A 26,303-nucleotide genomic window follows, 5' to 3' on the forward strand; every position below is an offset into this window, starting at 1 on the left:
GGCATATTTTTGCTTCAGAAGTTTCTTGGATGAAAAGAGAAACATCTTCAAGCAAAAATAAAGGAAGCCCAGTTGTCTTTTGAAAAAGCACCTTTGGGGCATTGCTTGACAAGTGAAAGTAAAACATGGAGTAGGACATGTTCTAGTGGGTTTTTCCTTCTATGCAACAGAAAACCCTACATCACCAGACTTGAAATTTTGGGCTTGGACAACCTTGAACTACACCGCCAACAGTTGGACTTAAGCGTAGTACACAAAATTATCTGCTACAATGTCCTACAAGCCAATGACTACTTCATCTTCAACCGCAACAATACAAGAGCACACAACAGATACAAACTCAATGTAAAGCACTCCAAACTTGATTGCAGAAAGTACGACTTCAGCAACAGAGTGGTCAAGGCCTGGAATGAACTACCTGACTCTGTTGTTACATCCTCAAACCCCCCACTCCTTTAACCTCAAACTATCCACTATGGACCTCACCCCATTCCTAAGAGGTCTGTAAGGGGCATGCATAATTGTGCCTACTGTCCCTGTCTTATTGTCCCCATTTATTCGTACCTATTTCCTGTATTCTTACTCATGTTTATATTTATATCTATTATCTTGTAAGCGATTGACAAATCAAATAAATAAATAAATGTTCTTTCTGGATGGGTTTATTTATTTTTATTTTTATTTGATTTGATATGCCAATTGTTTACAAGATAATAAGTATAAGTGTATACATAGTTGTGAATACATGAAATGGGTACATATAAGAAAAATAAAAGAATAAGAGAAACAATAGGACAGGGACGGTAGGCACGTTGGTGCGCTTATGCACGCCCCCTATCAGCACAATCAAATAAAGGGAATTAACTTATTTGTACAACACATGGAATCACCTAACTAAATCAGTTGGTTTACATGATGCGCTAAATTACACTTTGTTTCCTTTCCCTACCAATTACCCAAGATTAAAGCTAGCTAATCCTAAAGGATATCAACCCTGACACTCCTTTGGAAGGACAGATACTGAAGCTGAAGCGAAAATATTTTGGCCACCAAATGAGAAGAGAAAAGACCTTGATGTTGGGAAAGATGGAAGGCAAAAGGAGGAGGGGACAACAGAGGATGAGATGGTTAGATAGTGTCATTACACAATGAACATGAGTTTGAGCAAACTCTGGGAGACATGGAGGACAGAGGGAGCTGGTGTGCTTTGGTCCATGGGGTCGCAAAGAATCGGACATGACTTTGCAACTGAACAACAACAAACCTAACTAAGGTTGGCATGTCTTGTTAGATATTTCATGACCTGATCCATTTTCTTGTTATGCCTTTGAAATCAGCTGTTCTGTGTCTCATATACCCAATCAGATCTCACATTGTTTGCACTCGTCTTCCATATTTCCAGAAAATTGTCCAACCTTGGAGATACTAGTATTTGGATCCTAGACCACTTTTTCCTGAAAACGAGCCTCAACGGTGATTGCAGGGAGTGATAACTAGTGTTTTTAGGGCTATTGTGTGGTTCTTTTTCCCCTGTCCCCAAATTACTAGCTCCCCAAGTTACAACTAGTTCTTATTCCCTGCTTCAAACCTCTGTTAGAGCTTTCCGCTTCATCAGAGCATATGATGAGTATTGGCAGGGCAATCAGACAGAAGAAACCGTGCAATGTTTTCCAAACTCCCAATTTGCACAAACAATAGTGACAATGCCGTAGCTTTCCCCCGCAATCCTTCTCCTATAATGGTGTCCTTCAGCCTCCTGTAATAATATTCCTCAACCTGAGCTGGCCGGAGAAGTTGAAGTCCAAGGTTGAGGAACACTGTCCTAGAATTTATTCTCCACATCATGATTGGTTGGAAATCCAAAAATGAATTCCAATGTATATTTTGTTGTAGCTTGTCCTCCCAATACACAAAACTCAGGTTGTCATTTCTCCAAAGAAGCATTCAAGGCAGGACTCACCCTCCTCTTTGGCCCCCAGGCCATCTCATTTTATAAATAGTTTAGGAATTCTATTTCCCCCTATTACATAAACTCATTTTCTGCAGCATCTCTTGACATGCAAATAGGTAAACAATGCCACCCCATAGATAAATATGGTCTATGACCCTTCAACATCAGCCCTTCTTTGCTTTTCAAAACTTCACTCTGCTGTATTTGAAGAACAAAGATTTGCATCTCAAATCCCAAGATAGATGGAGAGGTGAATGAAGGGAAAGAATCTCGCAAGAGACCGAGAGACCCAGCCAGGGTTCTTGTATATTTGATTGCCATTGTGTGTTGTTTTGTCTCCAAACAATGAACAGTCAGTGCCAGCATGAACTTCATTTGTACTGTTAGAAGTAGCTCATCCAAAAAAGACAGAGAGAGCAAAGAGGAACCCCTGAGTCTAGGAACAAAGAAATTACATCCTTTGAAATAGATTTTAAGCCACCCCGCTAAAATCAATGGCTTCCTCCCACAGCAAATGCAGATCAGGACAGCAGAGAGGAAACTGAGGCAGGGGGTGGGGGTCAACAGGGAGGATGTGTTGGCTTACTTTTATGCCATTAATTGTAAATTAATTTGATTAATGAATTATACATTAATTGCCTAACGGTCCATTGCAGATCTAGTCATTTCCTACTCTAAATCTTAGTCATTGTTTCCTGCAGTGTAAGGTTGGTGAGGTGGTATTATCGAGCTGCTTTGGGCTAAAATTCCAAAATTTAATTAAAAAAAAAGAATAATATGAAATAATTAAAAAAGAATCTCTTGTCGCTGTTTCCAAAACAAACATAGCCACCCTTAAGACTGGCTGCATCATTATTATTTCTGCTATCCCAACAGATATATAAAAGGATGGAGAGCCACACCATAAGAGAAGTTAAGATAGCCATCTGGACCATGTTGCTGAAGCAATTGGGGCCGAGATACGGAATCCAGTCGGGATCTTTGAATCCGCTTGAAGAGTTGGTGGAATTTTGCAGGGATCTCGGATAGAGCCATAATCTTCAACTCAGTTTGACGGGTTGGTCCATCCATGGGAAAAGAGCTTTTCTGGAGAAAGGCAAAGGGTGTGTTTTCACAGGGAGGTTCCAGTTGATAAGAAGAAGAATGACCAAGCTTTTGATGAAAAGACCAGCAGGAGTTTGGGTGCATGTGTGTGAGAGAGAAAACAAAGATGGCAGGTGTGCCAGAGGAAATCAGTGGCGTGTGCAAGATTTTATTGAAATAATTCTTTAATTGCCTATGAGCACACACGGAGTATTTCTCATCCTGAAAGGGAGCATCTGTTCCCGTCCGTTTCTGGCTGTAGCCGCACCGTTTTCTTAAGGCAGAAAAACACATCGGGGAATGGACCTCCTTGCTGAGCCGAACAGCCGGGGCCTTGTCTGCTTGTGTTTGTGGAACGTGTTGGGAGCTAAGCCACCACACGATTTCCTGAGGCTGAAGGCAAAACTGAAAGCTGCTTTCAGAGAAGAGGGCATCCCACCATGGCTAATGAGAGAGACAGCTTCTCTTCTCTTCTCTTCTCTTCTCTTCTCTTCTCTTCTCTTCTCTATTCTATTCTATTCTATTCTATTCTATTCTATTCTATTCTATTCTATTCTATTCTATTCTATTCTATTCTATTCCAACCTATTATATTCTAGTTCTAATTCTATTCTATTCTATTCTATTCTATTCTATTCTATTCTATTCTATTCTATTCCCTATTCTATTCTATTCTATTCTATTCTATTCCAACCTATTATATTCTAGTTCTAATTCTATTCTATTCTATTCTATTCTATTCTATTCTATTCTATTCTATTCTATTCTATTCTATTCTATTCTATTCTAATTAATATACATTCCCTTCCTTCCTTCCCTTCCCTTCCCTTCCCTTCCCTTCCTTCTCTTCTCTATTCTATTCTATTCTATTCTATTCTATTCTATTCCAACCTATTATATTCTAGTTCTAATTCTATTCTATTCTATTCTATTCTATTCTATTCCAACCTATTCTATTCTATTCTATTCTATTCTATTCTATTCTATTCTATTCTATTCTATTCTATTCTATTCTATTCTATTCTATTCCAACCTATTCTATTCTAATTCTAATTCTATTCTAACCTATTCTATTCTATTCTATTCTATTCTATTCTATTCTATTCTATTCTATTCTATTCTATTCTAATTAATATACATTCCCTTCCCTTCCCTTCCCTTCCCTTCCCTTCCCTTCTCTTCTCTTCTCTTCTCTTCTCTTCTCTTCTCTTCTCTTCTCTTCTCTTCTCTCCTCTCCTCTCCTCTCCTCTCCTCTCCCCTCCCCTCCCCTCCCCTCTCCCTCCCTCCTTTCCCTCTCTCATCTCATAGAATAAAAAAGCAAGCAAGATGTGCTCATTCCCACAAAGCCGCAAGGATCCAAGAGGTCCCCACATTCTTGAGTCAGGCCATCCCTGCACCTTCTTTGTCCTCAACCCCCAAACCCCCAAACCGGAATCCAACCTGTGTGCCCCCTTTCTCCCCAGGTCTTTCTGTGTGGAGAAGGGCTGTCCTTCAAGAAGATCCATCCAAGCGGGCTTCTAAGTCCCCTTTCCAGTTGCACTAGGAAAAAAAGGATGGCAGCAAGAATAGGAGCCATTTCAGAGCAGGTGACTCAAGCTTTCTTCCCATTTCCCCCCTTTTTCCTTTGGGGAAGAAAAAATGCCTCCATTATACGCAGACAAAGAAGCAACCTGAAATTGTGGATCTCAATGTTTTCTTTTAGGAAAGCCAAGCTGGAATTCTCAAAGGAAAACTGGATGGAGGAAAGAAGAGGAATAAGCTGCATTCCTGAGCACATCTGGCTTGACTGAGTCCATGATTTCTGTGACTTGTATTTGTATGATTATTTGTACTATTCTTAACAGGAGGAGAAAAGTTAAAAAAGGAGCAGAAATATGTTGGAAGAAACCCAACAAATTATTCTTGGTTTTCATAAGTCCTGTGATATGGGGTGCTTTGCATTTCCAGGGAAGACGGGCGATCAAGGATTGGACCCCCAACCACCCTTGTTTTGTGGTTGTCCTTTTAAGACAAAGCTAGCAATTCCCATCCCTCCTACCCACCCTATTCCATGCATGAGTGGAAGTAGAGTTTGGGATAGAAGGAGGACCTTAAAAGACAGGGAAAAACTTGGTGTACTCCAAGCCAGGTGTGCACGGGGTCAATTTTTTCTGAAAGGCAGGCCCAGATGGATGGAAGGGCCCCCAATCCTTCCCATTTTTTTTACAGCAGTGGGAGAGCAGAGAAGAGCAGAGAAGGAGAAGAAGTGGGTTAATGCAGACAAATTATCTCGTGTTTTTCTCTCCAAGATCCGCCCCATCCATCAGATGCATTTCAGAAGTGGGTCAACCATTCATCAAAGAGATTGGGAAAAAATCTTCATTCAACCTTTTTCTCCAAGGATCTGCAGCCTTCTTGGCTTCTGAGTCTTCCAATCTAAGCAAGACCACCTTGAAGGATCTCTTCCCAGAATCTTTATTCAAGTGAGATATTCCTGGGGATTATCACCCATCAGTGATGGTTGAAGGATTTCTCCTGGATCTGGAGACCTTCAGAGATTCATCTGTCTGGTTGTTTTGCCCACAAATCTGGGTGGAGAATTCTGAAAGACCATTTGTGGGCAAGCTGAAATAGAGACCGGAAAGGTTGGTGGTACCCACTTTCGGTGAAGGCAGAAGAGGCTCTGAGCCCCTCCTTTAAGTTACATTTTTCCAGATCTCCGGTTCTGCCTTAGTACAAACACATCTTCTTTAGAGGAACACATTCCCCTCCCACTTTCTACACACGCAAAAAGACTCGATTATATATAAACCCACCAGAGACCACTCTGAGGTTCCCGCAGCTGCAACGTTTTAAAAAGGGGTCTTTTCATTCCCTGCTTTTAGCTTTCATTTACTCTGCCACAGAAAACTACAAACTTAAGAAAGGAGAAGCTTGTTTAAAATGTGCAATATTCAGGGGTTTTACCTGGCAACCGCCGACTAGTATAAACAGCTTTTACTGGGCCTGTCTTTCAAAGTGGAATGTTTGCAGGCTTCAACAAGAGTTTTTCAAACCTCTGGAAGAGAAAGGTTGGATCAAAAATCTCCATCCATTATGCCTTTTAAATATTTTTCTTCGTTTTGCTAGCTAGCTAGCTAGATGATAGCTAGATGTATAGATAGATAGATTTAGATAAATCTATAAATAGATAGGTAGGTAGATAAATAGATAGATTGATCGATTGATAGATTTAGATGAGACAGATTTGGATATATAGTTTAGGATACCGCTATAGATATATCTAGAGAGATAGATATACCCTATGCACTACATTTACACACAACCACTCCCACACAGTATTTCAAATCCATCCTGTCAGATAACAAGGCTGGCATTCAGAATTATGAAGAAGTTTATTGAAGAAGGGTGGGACGCCATGGCAGGCCCTGCAGGAAATCACCGGATGGAGTCTTGCCCACCAAAAGTTTGGTCAACCTTGGCCAACCAACCTGTCTCCCTGCACAGACGGCGCACCTGATTTGCTCTGAGAAAACAACCACCACACCCCCTTCCTAACAGCAGGAAGGGGCCAGCCAGACCACCCACCCCAACTTGGCCTTTCTTCCCTTCTGTCACAGGGTGAACAATTTCCTTCTTTCGCCCAGTCTGCAAATAAAAAGTTGCAACAATAATTATAACAAGTTTCACTCCGTGTGTGTTTCTGACTAACAATCACAGGGTTTACCCCACAACCTCCCACCCTGCCCGGAGCAAAATTTTGATTTGGCAGCTTGGCTAAGAGAGACAAAGACCCCCATTATGGAAAAAGAGACCTCAAGAGGCTTGATTGGAAAAGTCAAGACCTCCTCCTCCCCCCACCCAAGGCGGGTGGGCTCTGAAGCTGAGCTTGTGCGAAACGCGCGTTGGGAAGAGACTTCGTGGCAGCAGACCAGCTAATACCGTGCAAATGATTCTTTCTTTCCAATAGGGACTTATTTTGGGGGGGACTCAGATGAATTGGATGATGAGATCAGAGGTCCCGAATGGAACTTGAACGACTGCAAAAACATAATGGAAAATTTTGGGATAAAGGAAAGTTAAGAAGGTTCAGTAACTCAGGATGGCGTTTGCTTAGTGATGGGGAACATTGAAGCATGTTTTCAAGAGAGGAGGAGGAGGAGGAGGAGGAGGAGGAGGAGGAGGAGGAGGAGGAGGAGGAGAAGGAATGGGGTATGTATATGTAAAAATGTATTTCGGCAATCTCACAACTTCAAGAGGGGTGGGACTTCAACTCCCAGAATTCTCCAGCCAGCATGCATGCAATGGCATGACTATTTACTGAAGATGTTGACACTTCCAAGGGGTGCCCCTGAAGAGGTTGGTGAGGTTGTCCTGAAAAGGTCTACAGCCTGCCTTGGTTTCCTACATGGTTATTCCATCCTGAAGAAGACCCTCGAAAGGGAGCCCCATATCTGGGCCTTTTGGGGAGAAATGGAATGATGTGGCTGAGAAAACAAGTTGCATCTTCCATCGTCCCAAACGAAGTCAGCTCCAAAATCTTGTCCAGAGAAATAAGGGGGGGGGGAATCTCTGCAGAAGTTTGAGACTTCAGCCAACAAGCTCTGTTTTAGTGACAGAAGAAGACTTGTGTGCAGTTGAAAGGCAGATCCTAGCTTGGCCCCATGTCTGTCAAGAGCAGACCACATTTGAGCCAGGAACGGATCTTTAGCATGCTCTCGGAGTGGAACAAACGAGGATAAGTTACGTCCCTTCAACGTCCTGCCTTGGAAACCTCTCCCCAAACAGTTGGAAACGAAGGCTGGAGCAGCACAAGGAGAGGGAAGTGAAGCCAGAGAGGGGAAAATACGGCGTTTTTCTTAGTCTAAATGAAGCCTTTGTAGTGTGACTCAGCTGCGTTCATGGTCTAAGGCCTGCCAGAGCGAATTTGGCTTGGAAAAATCATCACGGCCCCACAGGATGTGGTTTGAAACCTCACCCACTGCTCCTTTTCCCTCCTCCCCTCTCTCCTTCTTTCTATTTTATGGTGTGGACATCCGGACTCCACCCTGACTCCCAGATTTTTCTATCTTGCGGAGAAGCTTCTGCAAAAAGGCATCTCCAACCTGGATAGCAGATGAGGAATTGTGAAGGTCTACAGTCACTCTGGTCTAAACCAATTTGGAGAGGGACCAACCAAGGTTGGTGGGCTTTCATTTGATGAATTGGTCTGCCCCCTTTCATGGAAAGATGGGGAAAAGAATTATTCTGTCAGGTGCAGACAACTAGATCGAGACTAGTTCTAACTGGCTACTTTATTGTTCTCTGCCTATAATACAGGAATCTCTCCAGATTGGCAGCTTTCACTTGCTGTGTTTATGTAAGGAGTCCAAACTAATTCCTCACTTGATCCCTGCTCCTGACTGGGATGACTGCTCTCCAACAGATTCAATGGCACCAGATTCAATTGGAAAGAAAGCAATCAATAAAGAAATGCAGACATCAATAAGAAGTTGATGTACTTGGGACTGTTGTCTACTCTTATAATATTCAATCAATGAACATTAATACTCCAAGTACAACCATTGGTACTTAATTTCTGGAGAGGTGGCTGTATTATCTTTCCTTACGAAGAACAGCCAAGACTCGCTGTATCTGAAAGGGTGACAAATCTTATTATGCTCGACTCTCAAGGAAAGCTGCTAATTAGTAGAAGAGAGAGAGAGAGAGGATGGGTGAATAAATGAAAGCTTAAAAATTAGATTGCTTTTGTGCTGCCTGGTATGTCCAAACGTTGGCCAGAATGTTCAATAATTTTTAGCTGAGCTCTAGAACAAGTAGTTGTCCATGCAGGGATGGGATTTTCACGTGTCAATGAAACACACCTGGTAGGGATCTCGTGAATGTGGGTGCCCAAATGTCAAGATGGTGCCATCAAAGATATGGGTCACACCTACAATGTGAGAAGAAGAGCTAGGGCTTGGGTTGCATGCCACTGCCATCTTGCCTTTTTTGACTCCTTCCCCTCCCTCCTCCTGCATTGAGGAAGCAGAAACTTAATGCAGACTCTAGAAAAGGAACAGTTTGGTCAAGGGCTCCACTTGGGGTTGGGGGTCTTTGCCCATCTCTTCCTTCATACAAAATGCAGTGATATGTGGGAATGACTTTAAGAAACAAAAGGGAGAGATGCTACTCAGTGAATGATCTGATAAAATGCTGGGGATCCCACAGCTGAATAACAAGAAGTGGAAAAAATAACTTAGAAAGGAGCTGTCCCGACTCATCGGGGAATAAAACAAAGATGGTGGGAGATCTATACTTTCAGACCTGCAAGATTCTGTCAATGTAGCTATTTTGTCCTCTATAATTACTGGCTGAATGTATAAAGGCAGATAGATAACTCCACAAAGCATCCATACAAAGTCTTTTTATTGGTTCATCAGGCATCCTCTATATAACTTACAGTTACGTCGAGATTCATCTCAATGTTCTTTGCATAGCTGACTTTCTGGTGTAAAAGGATGGTAATCTTTCACCCCCAAAATGAAGGAGCAAGGGGTTGAGACAGCAACATGTTGCTGAGTTCCAGGCAAGAGTGGAGAAACCTCCCCCAACCCACCAAGGGTCAATTCAGTGACCAATCAGGATTACAGATGTGGCCACATGACATGGACTACATTTCCCAGGATGCCTTGACTACATTTATCATGATGCATTCCCTTAAGGGGACAGCTCCCAATTCCTGACTAACTATCCCACTTCCCATTAACTATAAACTGGCTGGACAGCACAGTAGCCCTACAATAGAGTAAGAGTAGTTCATCGTATCATGTTTCCAGTCTGGTCTACTTGAGAGGTTGACACTAGTCAAATGGTAGCTTGGAAACAGCACATTATTAATGTGCATGAATACAGAGAAAGAGTAACAGCTTTCCCCCCCGCTCCTGGCAAGATGTTGACCCCAAATGGTCATCTCAGCAGTGAAGATTTGGGCCATGGAAGGCCACACAAAAAGGAAGCATGAGGGTGAAAAGTCTCTTCTGGAAATATGAAACTTCCTGTTCTGGAGGAATGATGCTCAAAAGGAGCCAGAAGAGGTCCAAAGGCATCAGCTTTGAAGAATGCTTCTCTGAGGCTGACTCATACATTGTTTTTCCCCCAGGGAAAAGTCTACAGAGCAGATACTGTCAAACAGCTGCCCAGAAAAAAAAAGGGGAAACTTGTAAATATTAGGAAAAAGAGAAGGAACAAAGCATCTAAGTCTCTGGGCACACTATGGATGGGTCAACCATCGCTAAGGGAGATGGTATTGTAACTCACAAAGGAAGCAAAATATATGTGTCCTAGGATAATGTTGCAAGATCCAATCTGGGTAGGTCACAGGGTCCAGAGGTTTAGTCTTCGAAGCTTCTGGACTTGTGCTGGAGCCCATCCAACTTCTGGAAGTTCCCTGAGGTGTTGTAACTGGTTGAGGAAAGGTGATCTCAGTTGCAACTTCACCAACCCACGCCAAGATATGTTGTGAATCATGACTTTCTCCATTTGTCCCTCATGCCACGGCACCAACAGGTTCCATTTACCTCTTCTTTTCTGCCATGTCTTCATGATGTTGCTTTCACATGTTCCTTGGTTGTCTCTCCAGCCCTAAGATTCTATGTTCAACAGCATTCAGTGATTTCTCATCTACTTTCATAGAACCACCAGAGGTTAGTAGGAAGTGCTCTAGGTAATTATATTAAACTTCGATCCACAGCTGGATCTGAATCACAATTACAGCATCTTTACCTTCTTAAGCGAATTCCAGGATGCAGCCTTATCTACAGTGAAAACTGTAAATAATCTTCATTAGAAAATTTGTCCACACATTGAACAAGTGTTGGCTTTGTGGCCATTTCCACTGATTGGTCCAATCCAAGCAGATGTCTGAAAGAGAAGGTACAGCTTCTTCTCCCAGAGGTCTTCCACTCCAGGTCCCATCATCTCCACGGCCAATGGCAAACAATATTTCTGATGGAATGCTTTCAAAACCAGAAGGGTTAATGTCCCAGTATGAAGTTGGAATTCCTTCTAGTCCAAGCACCTTTTCTTCTTGATTTGGTAGACCTAAAAGCCACCACTGAAGCAAAGCTCTAATCCTGTAGGTCTTCTACAGCCCTTTGGACCTCAGGAAATCACCACCTTTGCTGAGACCAGAGCTGCATTGCTCATGAACCCAAAGGACAGATTGCGTGGGCTGAAAAATCAATTGCTTGCAGATCCCGTTGCTGAATTTCTCCCAGGAATCCGCTCCTTCTCTCTTCATCCACTGCAGCTGCTGGCAGGCCACCAACTTGCTTTTTGAACCTCCCCCCTGGAAGGTTCCTGGGGGATCTCTTGGCCTTGAGGCAACTGTGGGAAGACCAGAAGGGCCTCTGATAGAGGACCAGTAAACTCCATTTGGCATGGAAGGGGGAAAAAAAAGCAAAATAAAGAAAGGAAAAGCATGACTCACAGCTGTTAATAGTGAAACGTTGGTAGGTGTGGAAAGCCAATTTATTATTAAGTCTCTACTGTGCAATCCAGAACTCAGCTGGTCTCCCCATTGTAAAATTTGCACTTGAGGTGTGTCCAGCGCCATTACTTCTTCCTTCCCATGTCATACCTTCTTATTTCTGGTGGAATTTCTCATCTTGTAATGTCATCTAGAAAGACATTATGTATTATACTTGAGGCTGGTCTCTGGTGGGTGTGCTGTGCTGTTGGGCCAGGGATTCTTCATGCCCCCCTACCCAATTTTGGCAGCTATCTCTGTAAGCCACAGAAGGCCATGAGGTGGTCAAGGCAACAATGGTCAATTGTGGAGTAAATTTTGAAGGGATGTACTGTACAGCTCCTTGAGTGTCCTTCCAACTTTTTCGTAGAGGGTTATAGTTCCAGAAAGTGCCTTAAGACTATTAAATAACATTTTCTGTCCTTGCAAGTTGCAGCATCAAAAATTCATAGACTTATAGGGTTGGAAGATCTGGAGGCCTTCTATCTAGTTCATACGTTATATATACCTGCATAATTGGTTGTTCAATATTTTCTTGACAACCTCTAACAATGGAGAACCACAACACTGGGAGGCAAGTTGTTCCATTAACAAATTGTTCTCTGCTGTTAAGAAATGTCCTCCTTAGTTCCAGACTGGGTCTCCATCTGATGAGTTGCCACCCAATGCTTCTCGCCTGCCCTTGGGGCTTTGGAGAATAAATTATCCCTCCTTCTCTGCGACCGCCCTTCAAATATTGGAAGGCTGCTATCAAGTCACCCCTAGTCCTTCTCTTCATTAGACTAGACATTGCCAGTTCCTTTAGCTGTTCATCCATCTGCCTTATGCCTGCTATGTCAATGCTTGTAGTTCTACCCCACGTCATACTGTGACTTTTGGTATTGATGTAACATACTCTACGAACCCAACGATTCTGCCCTGTAAGCCACAGCTTAGGGTATTGTAATGTGCCAACTCAGCCACCTCTGGTTTGTTCAATAAGCCAAGATTAAGTCATGTCTTAGTATAATAAAGGAGCCCAGGAAGTTTACGTAGTAGGACTACTGAGAACTTTTCTGAGCCAAAGTTTCAGCACTCTGTTTATTATGTTCATCAGTTCCCATCTTGGCCATCTCTTTTTGGAATTGCCCAGGATAGAACTTCTGTGGGCAAAGCTGGCGCCCACCCTTACCACGAACTCATTATGGTCTAGCCCTAAAAATAATGTAGGACTGCAGTCCTTAATGTTCTGAACACAGAGCTGCTTTAAATTAGGAACACAGGAAGCTGTTTTGGTCCCCTCGAGCTGACTCAGTCAATGGAGATCAGGCTTGGTTGCCAGATCTATTTGAAGATGCTAACAATGGCCCTATTTGGCGATGTCTAGAACATAAGGAGAGACCAGCAGGATCAGGCCAAGGGCGATGTTAGTCTAGCATTTTGTTTCTTAGCAGCAAATTTTTTTGGGTGGTGGTGGTGGGGGCTCACAAGCAGAAGTTGGAGAAGTTCCTTTCTTGTAATTGTTCCATCCATGGCTTGGAATTTGTAGGTCTGTCCCCATCAGCTTGAGGGGACAAATAGCTCTGATTCCCCATTCTCCATGAATTTATTCAATTTCACATTAATACAATCTGGGTTAGTGAGAGCACCACATCTTATGACAAAGAATTCCACAGATCCTCCTCCTCCTCCTCTTCTCCTTCTCCTTCTCCTTCTCCTTCTCCTCTTCTCCTCCTCCTCCTCCTCTTCCTCCTCCCCTCCTCATCTTCTCCTCCTCTTCTTCCTCCCCTTCCCCCCTTCTTCTGCATCTACACATAAGAAAGATAATTGGTTGGGTTTTGATTGCTGAGTCCACTTCCAATATGGTAACCAGAACTGCCATTCCAGATCTATATCATAGATCTCTAGAAACAATGAAATAGGAGCCTTCGGCCTATAAATTCTCTGGCATGCCGTGAAGATGCAGCCCCTTCTTGTTAATTGTGGGAGATACACCACTCTAATCACAAATGAGGAAAGAAATGGCTGCAAATTACTACTGAAAAGCCCAGACTCCATGGAATTGTGGGACAGCTGAAACATTAAACTGTTTTTCCTAAAGTGATGAAATCCCACAGGTCCTTATGTGAAGTTAAATCCTCTTGGATAACCTTTAGAGTAGGTTTCAGCCCAGTGAAAAAGGTTTAGCTCAATTATCTTCCGAGATGAGTGCTTTCTACTTGGTGAATCTATGAATGAAATCAGCATACATCTGCACATGGTTTTGATAGCCTTAAAAAGCAAGTGTGCCTCTTTCATATTTTTTGTAAACTGGTGCACCGAGATGCTGTGGAAAGGATACTATCTCAAGAGGCATTCCTTCAGGACACAAGAGGAAAATGTCTCTTTCTTTGCCACTTCCCATTACTATAATATGTAGGGTCTTTGGTGCTTTCCTTGCTTGGTTGTTTTCTTGCAGACTTTTCATTTACACCCAGTGCTAGGTGTAAGATTAACACTACTAGACCAACAATCAAGCATTAAACAATATCCCAATCAAGGAACTGTCTGCTCAGACAAACAAGTGAATAGTAGACAACAGACTAATCAAGGAACCACCAAGAACACCCCCACCAACACTGACAGGACAAGTTACTTGTATATAAAAAGAGAAGAAAACCCCATTTCCTTCTATCACTGATGATATTACCTAGTTGGATCATGAAACATCTGCAAGAAAACAACCAAGTTCAGAGAGCCGCAAGGACCCCCAGTCCTCCTCCTCCTCCCCCCTCCTCTTCTCTTTTCTCCATACCCTTCTAGCACTGATGATGTTACCTAGTTGGGTTGTGAAACATCTCAAGGGCTGGATTCCTCCTGAACCCTGACAAAAGCATTGCTGCTATCCCCCACCCCTCAATAAATCTCCCTTTAATATGTTTCCTTGAGATCCAATGGGTTTGGGAAGCTGGAGGGCTGCAGACCATGGGAACAACCACAGGGAAAACATCTGCACACACCCCTTTTTCCCCTAGGGCGAACATAAATGCTCATTTTGTTTAAAACAATTGCTCTACTTTAGAATACAACACATTTAGACCACCAAAACAATCTTCCGAAAAGAGGCCGACAGAGGTTTTCCTTTTCTTCCACCCCACCTGAAAAACCCGAGAGCTTCCTTCCTCCTGTGGTTTTGTACAGGGGAGGCACTTGCCAAGTTTTTCGGGACCGAAATACACGACCCAGCTTTCTTTTCCATTTGAGAACAAGGTACAGGAGGCGTAAAGGACGGCTCTCCTCAACCTAAGCCCCAGATAGTTTTAGAAGCGGTGAAGGTTGCGGAAACAAAAGCAGAATCAGAGCCTTGCCTTCGTCCATTCTGCCGGCCCACCTTCCTCTCTCTTGGCCAATATGGACTTCTTCTCAACCAGCCCCCGCCTGGGTTCTCAGAGGAAATGACACCAGCCTCCCTGAAAGTCTGTGGGACAGGATGCATAAAAAAAGACCACCGACATCCTTGTTTTTAGAAAAGCAAGCAGAGAAGAGAAGGGGCACGTTCCTTGGGGAGCTTCCTTACTCCCAAAGGCAGAGAGAGAGAGACTATCTCATTCCTAGGTTTAGCCTGTTGGCAAGGAAAGATCTGTTTTTAATTAATACACTCCGTTTCTTGGCAGCCGGCTTCCTTTTGCTGATGTAGCACACATCATCTTCAATCTCTCCCTCGAAAGCCTCCCCACATTCTGTATTTGTTGTGCAGGGCCAAATAATAATTTAAAAGAAATGAGGCAATGGGGGGCTATTATTTAGGGGGAGTGGGTGGCTGGATAAGGGAATCCTGAACAGAGTTCATGTTGTGTAGTTAATTCTCACAAATTTGGTCAGCTAGAATTGAGAAAGCATAGTCTTGATGGATTTTTGTCTTTGGAGATTCTCAATCATCCAGGTCCTGGTTGTCCCAAAGGTGCTTTTTCAAAAACTTCTTGGCTTTCCTTGAAGACATTTCCCTTCTGAAGAACTGAAGAAGCTTCTTGGATGACAAGCGAAACATCTTCAAGGAAAAGGAAGTCCAGTTACCTTTTGAAAAAACACACCTTTGGAACTTGGCTTTTTGGTTACAAGAAGCTGCAAGTCTGATATGTCATTTGCCATCTTCCTGTCCTCATTTAGTTCAAGACCCGATTGGAGTCTCTTTGAAGGTCTTCTTTGAACTTGGGAATTAAAAATGAGAAGACAATGGATATATTTTATTGGGCTCTTAACCCTGATGCAACAAGATTAAAGGGATTCTCATTCTTAATCCATCTTAACAGGATCTTGTAAGTTTTGAAGAAACATCTCACTGGCCTCAAAGATGCCCTGATGATGTTTCCTAAACTGGTCATGAGATGTCTGCAGAAAAGCAACCATGGTCCCCCCAAAAAACCAACAGGTGTCCCAATTGAAGAACTTCTTTGAATTGCTGGCCTCCTGTCTAATGACCCTTTTGTTTCTGATTGTGAAGGAAACAGATTTAAATGTCAATTGTGAAATAACCTGTGTGTACTTGTCCCCCCAGTGAGGTGTTAGATCGAGTTGTGGTTGACCAAGAATGAGAATAGTCCCTTTGTAAGTTTGTGGTTAGTTTTTTTTTAAGGCTCCTTCCACGTAGTCTTCTGGATTGCACCACAAATGAAACTCAATTCAATTCAGGTACAATATGAAATAACACAAACACTCACAGAATAACACAGTTGGGAGGGACCTTGGTGGTCTCCTAATCCAACCCCCTACTCAAATAGCAGACCCTATACCATTCTTGACAAATGGCTGTCCTGCCTCTTCTTAAAAACCTCCAGTGATGAAGCACCCACAACTTCTGGAGGTGAGCTGTACCACTGATTAATTGTTCGAACGGTCAGGAAATTTCTCTTAAGTTCTAGATTGCTTCTCTCCTTGATAAGTTCCCATCCATTGCTTCTTGTCCTGGCCTCAAGTGCTATGACCCCCCTCTCCTCTATGACAGCCCCTCAGATATTGGAAAACTGCCATCAAGTCATATCTAGTCCTTCTCTTTGTTAGAGTGGACATCCTCAATTCCTGTAACCGTTCATCATATATGTTAACCTCCAGTCCCTTAATAATCTTAGTTGCTCTTCTTTGCAATCACAAGGATTTAATCCCTCCACACAATCCAGGCAAGTGCATTTCTGAAAAGCTGACTCAACAATCGTTCCTTGGGTGTCTTCACTGCCCCCCCTCCTTTAAAGCATCTCCCTATTCTTTGGGCACACATGCCCAGCCCAGCCCAGCCCACCTCACCCTACCCCTTTCTCCAACTTAGGTGCAGTTTTCCTTGTCTGCAGCCACTCAGAGAGAGAGAAAAAAATTTCTCTTTCTCTCTCTCTTTTTGGCCTGTTGTTTCTCAGCTTTTGCCAATGCTGCCCGGCAGCCAATGGTGCTGTAATATCTTGGGGGTGGTTTCCAGCCGTACTGCACAAGCTGTCCTGAAAAATTATATATATTACAACCAGCGGATCATGCCTTAGAAGGGAGGAGGAGTGGAAAATATGTATTCATCAGCTGAAAATAAATATTCACCCTTTCCCTTAGTCGGAAAGGAATGGGGGAAAAAAGAAGAAGGCAAAGAGAGGAGAAACAGAGGATGACACTGATTCATTTCATGTTTGTGAGGACTGGAGGAAATCTCCAGGGTGCCCTAAAACCTAAAAAACGTAGATCTCCCTTGGCTCTTGTTTGCTGGCTGTTCTTGCAGGAATACAAAGCACTCCATCCCTATGCCTGTATATCCCCCCCACAATCTCCTCTTCAAGGCTGCAGCGATCAAATTACAGCCCTCGGTGCCAAACCTGCACGTGATTTATTGGGGTTTGACGTAGGTGAGGTTCCTCCATCATGCCGAGATATATTGGTTTATTATCTGTATCTGTAGAATAAACCACACTTGCAGGAGTGGTGGGGGTCCTTCAGGGTACAGTTATACAAAAGTCAAGATGACAGCTGAAGTGGTGGAATTGAATGGAAACATCTGGGTTGTCTAGAAAAAAATCTGGTGGGGTCCACTGGCAACATTTTGACCTCTTTTTTTTGGACCATATCTTTCAGGCATCCCTGTGGACGACACATTAATAGTCCCAAACCCTGGTTTGCAAACTGGATTCACACAATGGCTTAAATTTTAAGAGGCAGAACTGGGAAACTGTCTTGGGCATCCATCAGAAGCCACAGCGACATTGTTCACGTGATGAGGGGGGCATTGTTCCAATGATAGAAATGACACAATTTGGGAGACACTTAAGAGTTGTATTTTCAAATCTTGGTAATTTTAAGACGCCTCAACTTCAACTCCCAGAATTCCCCAGCCACCACACTTAAAGCTTGCCAAGGTGGAAAGTAGAGGTGGTATTCAGCCGGTTCTCACTGGTTCTATAGAACCGGTAGCGGAAATTTTGAGTAGTTTGGAGAACCGGCCAATCCCACCTCTGACTGGACCTGCCTCCCATCGAGTCCCAGCTGATTGGCTGGGTCTTCTTTGGTTGCCCTGCACAGGAGAACGGAGCTGTAAAGCAGGTTTGGGGGGGGGTGGGGGAGGGAATGGGGATTTTGCAGTATCCTTCCCCTGCCACGCCCACCAAGCCACGCCCACCAAGCCATGCCCACAGAACTGGTAGTAAAAATATTCGATTCCCACCACTGGTGGAAAGATACCTGGCTTAGAAAGCGAATTCACCAATTCTGGCTTGTTGGGCTACATTCTAGGATTAGCTCTTTATGGAAACCTAGAATGTTAAATGGGGCATTTCTGGCAGGTGTTCTGCATCTAGCAAGGAGATACAGGTAGCCCTCAATTTATGACCACAGTTGAGCCCAACATTTCTGTCGCTAAGTGAGGCATTTGTTAAGCGAATTTTGCCTCATATTATGACTTTTCTAGCCATGGTTGTTAAGGGAATCTCTGCAGTTGTTAAGTTGGTCACACGGTCACTAAGTGAATCTAGCTTCCCCATCATCTTTGCTTGTCAGAAGGTCACAAAAGGGGATCATGTGTCCATCCCTGTCATAAATATGAGCCAGTCAAACACCTGAATTTTGATCATGAGATCATGGGGAGGCCGCAGCAGTCGTGAGTGTGAAAAACGGCCACAGGTCACCGTTTTACAGTGATGTTATAACTTTGTATGGTCCCTAAATGAACTGTTGTAAGTCGAGGACTACCTTATGTTCGGCTGGGTAATTCTGGAAAGTTGAAATCCACACAAGTAGCTCCATCAGTTCAAAGCAACACCAATAAAACGGGAGTTTTCAAACTGGTTGGTGTCATGAATCGCTATCATTTGACCAATTCACTAGAAATTCAGTAGAAATAAGGAGAAACTTTCTGAGAGTGAGAACAATCAACCCAAAGAACAGAAGTTGCCTTCAGAAGTTGTGGGAGCTTCATCCCTGGAGGCTTTCAAGAAGAAACTGGACTGTCCTCTGTCAGAAATGGTGTAGTATCTCCTGCTTGGGCAGGGAGGGTTGGACTAGATGACTTACAAGGTCCCTTCCCACTCTGTTAATCTGTTAGATTTTATATAAGGGTGATGTTCCTCATCATCTTTTATCACAAATTCAAGAGTCTGCTCTAAATAAACCCCACAATTAACTAAGGTTAAACCCAAACCCTGAGGAAACATAGATGTATGGGCATATTAAAACTGCCACACATACATTTTCCATATATTAAAAAAAAAAATTCCCTTTGAGTTGGATGGCATTTCTTGAGAATAAAAGACTTGAAGATCTGGGTTTTCGGAGAGCTGAAGACAGAAGAATAGGTTAATATCTCTATTGAGAGTTAATGGTGAAAGGATGAATGCTTAAAGATACTTTTTCTCCTCTATTAAACTTTCCCTTCTTTCTTTTGAATATTGCAGGTATGGTATACTGATCATTAAAATGGTTTTAAGGGCTGTACCAGTTAAGAGGCACCATACTGATACTAGAACTCACTGGGCACACTTCTGCTTAAACTTGGCTTGAGGCAATACAGCTTGTGTCCGACTGGACTAAACAGAAATACGTACATATTCATATATGGGATAAATGCTCATCCCTAAATCACGATTATGTCTGTGAAGTTCTATTAAAAAGGGATTAATAGAAATTAAAATCTTCATTCTGTGCTTGCGTCCTGGTATTTCCCCAATACATTTAGAGCTAAGATGTAAGTCTGCGTTTTCCCTTGTTTGGCTTGGACAAATTATCTTTATCTGCAAAATGTGGAACTTGGATCTATCAAGGACCTAATTTCCTTGGGCTTGCAAGAGTCCAGTCCCATTCGGACTTCAGGCCTTGGTGAGTTTTCAGCTTACACATAATGTGTGTGGCAATTTAAGAACCAGGCCTTGTAACCTGGATCAAATCAGCTAAGTAACATCTTTGGGACAGGTTATTCTGAAGACCCTCTGTTATTCTATGCTTACTAATTCAGTCAAACCACAGATAAATATATAAATCAAAGCAGATCATTTTAAAACGGTCTGAAATTAAATCCCTATATCGTACCAAGCTATTAATTGCTTAAGCAATGGTGTTGAATAAAACACAGCTGGTTAGGCTCCCAGATAAGGTGAAGGTATAAACCATAGTTATAATTCAAATAGCTAGATTTATACTGTAAGCTAAACCAGAAGCAAGGAAACCATATAATGGTTTACTGCAATGTGTGTTTGTTCAGCCAATTTATAGCAAAAACGTAGCTATATAACTTCTAACAATATTGCCAGGACTTGAGAATAATTGGTTTTAAGCTTGTTTGTAATTCTCCTATGGAGGCTCAGATCTGATTTAGTTCTAAAGAGTTTGCTTTGCCATTAAAAGTGAATCAAATTCTCAGGTGATCCATTGCCTTCATAGGCTTTGAGTAATAGTGAAACAATGGCTTTTTAGATGTTTTCTTCCATTTTTCCAAATTCTATTGTAGGGGAAGGAGAAAGCTGAGAGGTGTGAAATAGTGTAGCCTGTTGAAAGGCATGGTTGGATGCAAATAAACTGGTAAATACTGGTAGATATAGATAGGTAAATAGATGTAGATAGATGATGGATGGATGATAGATGGATGGATGAGTAGGTAGACAGGTGGACAGGTAGATAGACAGACAGATGGGGTGAGTGGGTAAGTAGGTAGATAGGTAGACAGACAAAGAGAGAGACAGAGAGATGGAGAGAGAGACAGAGAGAGAGAGAGAGAGACAGACAGACAGACAGACAGACAGACAAAGAAATGAGTGGGTGGGTGGATGGATAGATAGATAGATAGATATCCTAACAAGACCCTTCCCCACCCTACAAATCAATGTAACACTGCAATACCTTTACATTTAAAATCTATAAATAAGATTTTCTTGCATCAGTTGGTGCAAGGAAGGCAGGCAGCTACAAAGCTGGGATACAAACACGGCTGCACTGTTTCCAAACTGTGCCCAACTTTGGAAATGTTAGAGCTCAGCTCGTAATTCACTCTGAGTTTCACATTGTGTATTCTCTGGTTCTTTGCCTTCCTCTCTCCTTCTAAAGCTTATGTGTTACTCAACTGCCTTCCAGGAAGGAGAGAACTTGTGCAGGCAAGAGCTCACAAACCCGAAGCATCCTGAAACAAAATGAACAATTTTGCCATTGCTCTTTGTTTTCCAGTGAGGGGAGGTGGCGGGAAGAAAGAAAATAAACTTTGTACTCATTTTCTGACCCCTTGGAAGAATAAAATTCATCCAGCTTTGGGAAAAAGGACAGAGGCTCCTGGAGAATCTACATCATCGTTCCTTATCTGCTAATGAAACCGCATTTCCTGCTGACTTTAAATCAGGCTATACAAATAAAACAGATTCCAGTCCCTGGATTAAACCCATTTTAACCTTGGTGGGGAACATGGCCTTGTGAATTTACGCTGGGTTGCTAAAAATGAGAGTGAGGTCAACATATCCCTCTTAGATTCCCACGATATTGGTGGTTTTTTCCTCTTCTGACTCAATTCTTTTTTATCCCCTGGTTCCCATCAGCTGGAAGTTCCTTTTCCCATCTGTTTTAGAACAGCAGCCTTAAAATAAGTGAGGCGGTGAAGAGTGGGGGCAGACAGGATAGGGAGAGAACAAGTAAATTACTTAGATAGTTCCAAGTAGCACAGAAAATTCAGCTGGATGCCCTGCCAAGGGTTTTGCAAGGGGCTGTCCTGACTTTTGAGGTCAAGAAGCCTGCAGAAATAGGAAAGCAAGTTTGTAAAGTCCCTCTAGAAATGCCCATTTGCTAAATGGTCAAAATCTCAAAGCCTTCACCATCAGTGATCGACAATGTCTTTGAGATCAGCTGGACAGGTTTAGACAACGAAGAATTTTAAAAAAAAAAAATGCAGAGAAGAGCAACAAAGATGAATGGTTGAGAGAACTAAGTATGTCTAGTCTAAAGAAGAGAAAGATTAAGAGAAACATGACGGCATCTTCCAATCCTTGAAGAGCTGTCACAGGGAAGAGTGGGTCAATTTGCTTTCCAAAGTACTTGAGGGCAGGAGAAGAAGCGATGGGGTGGAAGTTCATCAAAAGGAGACCCAATCTGGGAATAAGGAATAATTTCCAGACAGTGACAATGATTAGTCAGTGGAACAGCTTGCCTACTGGAGTTGTGGGTATTCCATCACTGGATGTTTTCACAAAAAGTTTGGACAACCAAACTTTTGTAAGGTCTCCTGCATTGGGCAAAGGTTTGGACTAGAAGACCTCCATCAGGAAAAATAATAATAATTTGGCTAATTTCTCAGACAAATCCTGGTCAACGTTTTAGCCTTTTTTGGAGCTGATTCCCTGGGGTGGGACTGGCCAGTGGATACTGAATTAGTAGAATGAAGAGGAATTAATCTGGGGGAATTCAGATTGGCAAGTGACAGCAAGGGCCAATCAGTTCCTTGCTGGTCCAAGAACCAAGAAAATATCAGGAATCTTGAGAATTCGGATATTGTACTATGAAGTCTGTCTAAACTCATGGGCTGCAGCAGGAAATCCAAACTAATGTCAAGAATGGCAAACAACAGCATCAAAGAAAAATAATTACATTTTACCATTCCTTTCAGCTTTAGTCACACCCGAACATCCAATTCCATGTGCTAATAGTGTGCAACGGCAAGGCCTGAGAAGAATGCTTTCTTTGAGACAGCTGGAAGCTCTCCCTGTCTTCTTCTCAAAAGCCAGGAAGAACATTGACTCAATGTCCCCGGTGTTTTGCTGGACCCAAGTCTGGTGATCCAGGTTTTTTTGGGGTGGTGGGGTGGTGGGGAAAGGGAACCATGTGCTTGTATGAAACTCCACAGCCAGAGCTACAATCAAGCCAATGAAATAATCAAGGGTTATGTCTGGTTCAAGTTGATTAGGTCCAAAAAAACCTGGAAAAGAAAATGAGTCTTAGCTGGTGGAGAGAGAAAAAAATCACTTTGGTGGATGAAGAAGCAGCTTTCAAGATTTCTTTTGAGGAGAAGAGAATTTGGGTGATATGACCAAGGTGAGATGATTGCAGAAAAAGAAGAAGAAAAAATTGAGAAATTGCACACCTTTAGTATAGCTTTGGAACCGAACCAGCGATGGGTTGTATCAATGCAAAGGTTTGGCAGCAGATGGTATAAGAAATATGGTGTCAGAACAGATATGCAAGACTGTAGAATTAATGACTAACCCAATTGGTCAAAGAATTGTACAGAAATGCACACATTAGAGAGTAATGTAAAATATTCCATAATGCTATTTGGCTGATTAATCTGAAGTAATATAATGAATTATATTTATCATCATACAGTTATTACCTTGAAAATGTTTCTCACATTAATGATCTACTGATTTTCTGATAATAAATACATAAACAGTTCTTTTGTTCTTCTGATGATCTCTCCACGATAATGAATCTATTAATTCCACATTAGCTTTCAAGAGAAAATAAATTACCGTTAATCAGGCTCATTAAACTGATGAGCAAACAAGCTATCTGAATCCATGTATATGTAATTTAATTCTATTCTTTTAAATGCCAGAAAATACCAAATTCAATAGCTCAATCAATTAAGCAATTAGCCAGTGACAAAATCTTTCAAGGCATTAAATATACAAATATTTAAGTGCAATATTTATGGCCCACTATGTTTCTCTAAGAACTGAAGATTAGCTTATCTATCCAATCCAATATATCTCAGCAGTACCTGACTCAAATATTGACTATTAATTCATAAGGCAGCCATTCTTGATAGTCATCAAATCAATTTTCCTAGGGCACAGAAAAAAAACACCCAACTAATTCTGCTGTCTCGGAGTAATTTTTTCCATCTCTTAGCTACAAAGCGCAGTTCAACATGTGGCTATAAACTGAAATACCATCTCACCACCATCATTTAAAAAAAAAAAAATCAAATCAGTGCGTTTTACAGAAAGCATGATCAATGGATGATGCCAGAACAAGCATGAACAATAATGGAAAAAAATATTCATGACAGGTACTGACAAAAGAAACTCAGTAATTTCCACTGTAGGGGTGTGATGTTGGGAAAAATATAATCTGGCTTTCAGCAAATCCAAGGCTGGTTGAAGAGTTCTCTATCTTGTAGATCTGATCTTCCTTCATATACGGGGAAGAGGAAATAAAGGAACAAAGTGGGAGATATGAAGTAAGGAGAATTCTAACCTAGGAGTCCAACCTAGAATTAAGAATTCCAACCTAGAATTGGGGAGAAATCAGTGAGAACAAATAATCAGAGGAATGGCTTGCCTCCAAAAGTTAATGGTTGCTCCATCACTGGAGCTTTTTAAGAAGAAATTGGACAACACTTGTCTGAAATGGTGTAGAGTTTCCTGCCCGAGTAGTGGGTTGGACATGGACACCTCCAAGGTCCTTTCCAACTCTGTTATTCTGTATTCTACTGCAACAAAATATTCAAGCAAGAGTCAGCGGGAAGCTGAGGGACCTCTAGGATGATGAGAAGAATCCAGCCTTACATTGGATCCAAAGGATAAGTCTCTCTCCTTAATGATTTAGCAGGCTGATCCAGCAAGGATAAGGATGAAATAGAAAAGGCAGTGGAGCAAACGAGGAAGAACTGCCAAAGATTTATAGGGCCAAGTTATAGAAACCACCCAGTGGATAAATTATGGTCAACACCCTCTGGAAATTGGTTGGCATTCTGCATGCTTGTTTATCCTGCAGAATGAATGTAACTGTTCATTCTTCAGGATCGGTTCCCCACCTAAATGGCACCACCTGACTTCACTTTTTTTTTTAAAAAAACAGGCAGATTCAAAAAAGACGGATTCATTGGCAGGATTTTTCTCTATTTCTAGGATGTGGGCTGGGCACTCCCTGGTTGCTCCAGCCAAAGTGGCACCACTCCATAAACGGGGGAATATTTCAGTAGGCTCCAGGGAGCCCAAAGTCTGCAGTCATACACAAGATATTTTTGGAAAAATGGGTAAAGTAGCCTTCCCCCAATGTATTTGACTTCAACCTCTCTCACTCTAAACCACCACGATCTTTCGTGGCCTCCTGATTTAAGTGTCATGGAAGACCCCTGAGACCATCAATGGTGGAACATGCACAGTAGGCACAAAGTAAACCCATTGAGGAATTATTTCTAAGGTTATGCCAAGGGATGGAGAACTTAAAGACTTCTAGATGTTACACTATTGAGATTTCCATGTAGTCTACGTGGTCAGTGATGAGGGAGGCTGGAGGTTGGGGATCAGGTGGACATTTTCATCACTAGCAGACATCTGATAAAAAGGTTTTTTTTAAAGCAAACACCATAGTTCTAGCTACATAATTTTGGAATTGTGAGTTGTGGTTTCGGTAATTAAACCAAATCCTCTTCTCAGTCTTGGACCCTAAAAGAGTGACCTTTAGTGGTTCACCTTTGACCAACATCCATCTTTGTTTCCTTCTTCATTCATTCAATCACCCCTTCCTAATTTTAAGAACCATGAGATTTTTTTTCTCTCTGATTAAGCCTTTTTGATTCAAATGTCTGATTCTCCTAAATCAGATTTTCCTAAATGTTTAGGGTTTTCCTAAAAGGAACCTACTCTTCCTAAAAGTTCAACCCCTTTCCCACAACTTCAGCCTCCCGCTTTCTTTCCTGTTGACTCTGGTCGATACTAGTACATGATACTAGTTGGTTAATGCCAAAACAAGACTTTGAGGTGCCACAAACCTCAACCTATCATGTAAATCAACATTTCTTTCATTCTAGCCAACTTGATGACTTTCCTTTGCGACACAGGAGTTCAGCTAAAGCTAATTTGTCTTCTAGGCAACCAAAGAGTTTGTGACGGCAAAGGGCACCAGAAGCTTCCTTCTCATGAACAAATAAAGGATGCATGTATGGCATGTCGTTTTTTGGAACCTAGGCCAACCCAGCGAAATAAAAATAGATGCATTTATTTCTCCTAGCATATTCCAATTGGAAAGATAAATAAAATAAGGACAAAATACTTCTGCTATATAAGGGCAAGAAGCACATGGTGTTGTAAATGGGCAGCAGTGATGAATCGGTGCTTCACGAGGTCTGTTGTTAACATACAGCTTCCTTTTAACTTCACGGCTTTTATTGGATCTATAACATTTTCAGTTTCCTCTTGATAATAATGAAATCTAAGGTCATGCTTCTTTTCAAGTAACTGCTGACTAGCTCCATGGTGGAAAAGCAGCTACTCTGCACGGTAGAACAATCAGCAGTTCAGATTTTTAGACCTAGGATTCATTGTACATCAAGAAACATTATTCATCACCTAATAGTCAGCTAGATTCAAGCAACTAGGCAGATGGTGT

At 42.1% G+C, this 26,303-nt stretch overlaps 1 protein-coding gene across 1 annotated transcript in view; it reads right to left on the reverse strand.

The window, feature by feature from the left end:
• The window catches only part of CSPG4 (chondroitin sulfate proteoglycan 4), a 44,275-nt gene that overhangs the window by 16,857 nt on the left and 1,115 nt on the right, over positions 1 to 26,303 (reverse strand). The gene's annotated exons all lie outside the window — the stretch shown is intronic.

This window comes from Notechis scutatus, chromosome 11 (genome assembly GCF_049901735.1).
Source record: "Notechis scutatus isolate UNSWTSFEM ecotype Mainland chromosome 11, rNotScu1.2, whole genome shotgun sequence".
NCBI classification, from domain to species: Eukaryota; Metazoa; Chordata; class Lepidosauria; order Squamata; family Elapidae; genus Notechis; species Notechis scutatus.